This window comes from Sinocyclocheilus anshuiensis, unplaced genomic scaffold (genome assembly GCF_001515605.1).
Source record: "Sinocyclocheilus anshuiensis isolate Anshui unplaced genomic scaffold, SAMN03320099.WGS_v1.1 scaffold676, whole genome shotgun sequence".
Taxonomy (NCBI): domain Eukaryota; kingdom Metazoa; phylum Chordata; class Actinopteri; order Cypriniformes; family Cyprinidae; genus Sinocyclocheilus; species Sinocyclocheilus anshuiensis.
Genome location: NW_015558579.1, coordinates 796,622 through 802,147, shown reverse-complemented (window position 1 = coordinate 802,147; position 5,526 = coordinate 796,622).

Below are 5,526 nucleotides of genomic sequence, written 5' to 3'. Positions count from 1 at the left end.
ACTTTATTACTCGGCTGAGAGATGAATATTGCCGGTGGCTGATGACCCGCTAGTGAAACAGAATGATTATTGTGTTTTTCATTGCAAGTACAAGACTCCACTTATCTGTTCTTGTGGAATAATAGGAAAAGAGAGCTGTCTGTCAAATGTATCCTTGACCCTGTGAGTTCTTACGACTGACTTTATGGCTATACCTTCAGCAAAGATAACCTCGGCTGTAGCCCTAATAATCGCCGAACAAATACATTTTAATAGCCTCACCTACAGAAAATAATTTAAATATTATCTTAGGTGAATGCATATAGTCCTGTCGTGTCCTCTGCGATCTTTCTTTGTAAGTTTTGATGGATGGAACTCCAGGAGAAGTCATTATAAGGAAATGTTGGCTATGTGTTCCTTATTTAGACAAGCAAGTTGTGTCTAGATGATTTTAATGTTTGACTTTCCTTTTATCGCTCTACTTTTAGGTCAGAGCTTTTAATGGCTTTGACTTTGTTTGCTTTTTGTTTAAACGATCAAAGTTGTGGTTGCATGAGGAGGCTAATGCTCTCCTAACAAAAATAGCTAAGTGTCGTCCTTGTCCCTTGAGAAGGTTGTAGGAGTGGTAGACAGATATAATTAAACTGAAAATTGTGCTCTGATGGTTTACGTCTAACATTAAAGTCATAAATCTAGATCAATATCTCAAAATGATGAGAAACAAATTGAGTTTACTTCTAAAGATCTTTCAGCGACTTTCAAAGTCAACACATACAGTGCTTTTCAAAGCTGTAATTATTTTTTAATTTGCAGGGCACCTTTCACAAATAGGACACAAAACAGGATCTGAAACGAATTAATTTATTTTCTTTTTCAACAAATAGTCAATGGAACAAGACATTTAACCTGTAGGAACTGTTGATTGACAACCATCAGCTATATTATATGAGCTGTTTTCTGTTTATTTTACGGGAGGTTTTCAGTTTTTGGAACCTTGTTGCAGAAATTTGAAACTTAAAACCTAATTTTTGTGGTTTTATTATTTTATATATTTATAAAACATTGTGAATATGTAACACATTTATACAATGTAAGTTTATTAACTTCAGTGTTAATTTAGTGCATTTCGCCTAAATTAATTCAGTATGGCTTGCTAGTTTGAGACCAAATATTGATTTGTAGTTATTCCTAAAGCCATAAATCAAAGAAAAAGTGCTTATTTAATAATGTATTTTTAAAAATAAGTTTGGTAACAGGGTTGAACTTGTCTCTTTCCGCCATGCTGTAGAAAGGGTACAATACACAAATATTTGATGTGTTTAATTCCATGTCCATTAATTGCATGTTAATTTAATAGTTTATCTAACATATCTAATAGTAATGTTAGGTAAACTATAACATATCTCTCAGCAAAACATGCTGAGGGATTTGAGCCCTAAATGTGCTTTTAAAAAGTAATGGGACACTAATTTTTTGCCCCATTCGTGGAAAGTGCCACAGAAAAACACATTATCACCTAACTACGGCCTAAAGACATGTGTCTCTCAATCAGAAGAACATTCCCACATGCTTGAAAAAACGTTCAGAGCAAAACACGGATAATAAGCAAATGAAAACTCAAACATTTCTTTGGTGCAGATGTTTATTGCCCTTTTTTCCAGGAAGACAGCTGCCAGCACCAACTAAAAGCTCCTGGGTCATTACTCTATTAAACAGAGCCATGGCCACACTGAACAGATTTACTGTGAAAACACACTCACTTTTAAACTATTTCCACCCTTGCTTCTCAGAATGATCAAAAGTGCTGAAGCTGATCCCGTTTCCCTTGTTTTTTTAAAGATGTCTGCTCTACAAAACCTTCGCATGTGTTTCCAGTCGAAAGTGAAGGAACTGGGGCAGGAAGCTGTATCTTTTTAAAGATGTTTTTTTCTTCTTCTTCTTCTTCTTGTTTACTGACATGTTATAATGCGATTATTGACTGAGTACCAGGTGGGAAAGGTAGAAATTGAAGTTTCACTTTGACTTAATTATTCTTTAATTTAAAGGAATAGTTCACCCAAAAAATTGCAGAAAAATGACTAACCATATTTATCCATAATATTTCTTTCTACGGTTAAAAATAAATAAATAAACAAATTAGGAGGTAAATGTGCTTGGATCAAGTACTGGTTACAAGCCAAAAATAGTCTAAAACAGTTTTAAACAAATATGGTGGATTTTGATGTGAGAGGACTACAGGGATGGACTTTTTCACTAGAGAAAATGATGTTATGAATTATGGACTTCTATTTTGGCTTTCTTTCTACGGTTAAAAATAAATAAATAAACAAATTAGGAGGTAAATGTGCTTGGATCAAGTACTGGTTACAAGCCAAAAATAGTCTAAAACAGTTTTAAACAAATATGGTGGATTTTGATGTGAGAGGACAACAGGGATGGACTTTTTCACTAGAGGAAATGATGTTATGAATTATGGACTTCTATTTTGGCCAGAAGAGAGCAGGTTTAAAGTTAAAATTCCTTAATGATGGATTTATTTCTTACAAACATGCAGCTTTTCATTTCACAAGACGTTAATTGATGGACTGAAGTCGTGTTGATTATTTGTGATGTTCTCTGACGGCACCCATTCACTGCAGAGGATCTCTTGGTAAAGAAGTGATGTAATGCTAAATTTCTCCAAATCAGTTCTGATGAAGAAACAAACTTATCTATATCTTAGATGGCCTGTGGGTGAGCACATTTTCAGGATATATTTTTTTTCCTTTAAACATCACAGATAAGGCAGTTTTTCTGCATCTTTTCCACTTAAATGTTTTCATTGGTATACAACAGTCATCAAGCAAATCATCTAGTTAGATAACACTCATAAAATAACCATACAATTGCAATGGAGACACTTTTGTAACCCTTTAGAACTTCTATTTTGAAGAATTCATATATGCAGTAAATTACAGATTACATGTAAAACGCAGTGGGGAGTGTGCAAGTTTGTTTTTGTCTCCTTATAAACTAAACATGGTTCTTATGTCCTGTCCTTTTTATGCACTTGCAGTTTAGCCACACATTTTAATTAGACAGCACTACGGCACCCAGCAATAACACTTCCAGAAAAATTACATTCAATTTCAAACTTTCCTTATATATGCATTGTGGTCATTGTGGGCTATGGCCTGTCAGAGCTATGAAACTAAAATATAATGTTGTTTATTGTGAAAACAGTATTGTTTGGAGGTAAAAAAAATATATATATACATTTTTAATTTACTTTTACTGACATTTGCTGAACAGGTTGCCAACAAGAAGCTGTGCGAATTAATTTATTAAATCTTATCCTAAGTTTGTGAGATATTCTGATGATCAATTTGAACATAATTTAATACTTGTATCAAGAGAAACATATAATATTTTAAGTAAATCTAACCTTTAATTTTGGATTATGTAAAGCTGCTAATTACAGAGGGTGAGTTCTCTCAATAAGACTGCTGAGCCCGAGGGCCATATATTCTGCGAGGCGTCTTTGAACTGTCACAATTGGGCTTGTGGTGCAAAGATCATAAACGGAAACTTCAGAGTGCAGGATATGTCTGAGAATGACTAACCGTACACCCTGACTCCATCAGAGCTCATCATGTTCTTTCTTTTTACATGAAAGAGCAAGTTCGTGCTTGTTGAACACGGCAGACAATTTCACTAAACATGCACTTTCACAACGAAGCAAGAACAGCCTTGATTTATTGTGCTTTTTGCATGCCGAGATCTCTTTGGCAGCATAGGCTATTTTCATTTCAGCCTTCCGTCGAATATGCATCTTACTTCAGAAATCATGAGAGTATCTTGGAACCTGATTTCATCTATTTCCCAAGTAGCATTTGAAAAAGTGAAAGTGTGCAGAACTCACTCTCTCTGTACTTTAGTATGTATTAGAGAAGGTTAAGCCGTGGCCATGCAATCCATCAGAATTTGTCCCAGCTTCCCCAGACTAAACATACTCTCATTACCCGGCCTCGTCACCCCCAAGGGCTCTCTCAGACCATGTTTATTAGCCCAAGACAGAGTGCACACAAACACTCAGGAGGTAGTTGTACAGTGAAAATGTTTCCCTGAATGCAGTGGCACACTCAGACAGACTGGGAGTGTGGACGTAGAAATGACAACAGGTGAAATGTTGCCATGTCAAGACGCTAGGGGCCTAGGTGATGACATCATTACGCCCCAGCAAAGCATTCCCACGTTTCCACTGCCCCGGTGAAAAGCGAGGCAGTGAGCTGAAACAGAAGCTTTGACTTGTTTTCTCAATGAATTTCAGTGGTTGGATCCTGCTGCTGAAATTCACACATCTATTGGAGCTAGTTTTATTTCATACTCTTTTCGCTTCCTTGTAGCTTAACTCAAAAAATGGACATTCGTGGGTTGTGACCACTCTTCTGGGGTGTTTTACTGAACAGTAGTGTTCTTTAGGGTTAGACAAGGGAGCTGTTGATTGTGTTAGTGTGTCATGTGATAGACATTCCTGAGAAGTGTCAGGCGTCAGCTGTTTACATTAATGACAAGTACTCGGGTGTCAAATGTCTGTTAAACATCAGAATCTTGAGGGAGTGAAAGAAGTTTGACACCCTACAGCCACATTAGCATTGGTTTGTGAGTGTGAAACAATAACGTTATAGATGCCTACTGAGGAAGAAAGTTTGAAACTGTAGCTTGCTAAGCTACAAGCTACACATTATTTTGAAAACATCTGGCTATGCTACAAGCTAGTAACTATTTTAAAGCTAGTTCTTTTAGAAAATATGACACAACGGTTTAGTCAGAGATAGATTTTCTGGCATAAGGAAAGTTTTTAAACTAATGAACATTCTCAAATAGAGCTAAAATACACTCTAATGGGGGTTTTTAACTAAAAACAGAAATATTTTTATGCATTTTGGCCATTCATTTACACAACAATGGCATTTTTGGGGCCTGAAAATGCAAACTTTTGTAAAAGGGGTTTCAAAGTGCAAGTGTTTTAAAACGATACCATTATCATCGTTGTGTAAACTATAAACACACAAATTTGTGAAAACAGTGATGTCATGCGCATGCATATTACATGTTCTATGGGGATGCATGAGTTTCTTTACAAAATGGCATTGCCAACTGTACTGGCCTGGCATGCATAATATGTTTTTTGTTGTTTAAGTGGATCCCAGTGAATGGGGATTGTTTTGACAACATTGACATCTATATGTGAAACTTTTCAAAAACACAAAGGAACAACTTTTCCTTTTTGTAGTACATCAGTCATGTAAACCTACCCTAATTTATTAAACTATGTAAAAAAAAAAATAAAATAGTAATGAACAACTGAATTTAACTAAAACAACTGAATTTATTTATTTGTTTATTTATTTATTTATTTATTTATTTATTATTTATTTATTTGTTTGTTTATTTATAATTTCCTAAAAAAAATTGCTAGAGTTTGTGATCTATGTAATAAAACTTTTTTTTTTTTTTTACCTACCTACCTATTGGTGTATTCAGTCTTGCTATTTTTTTTAATCT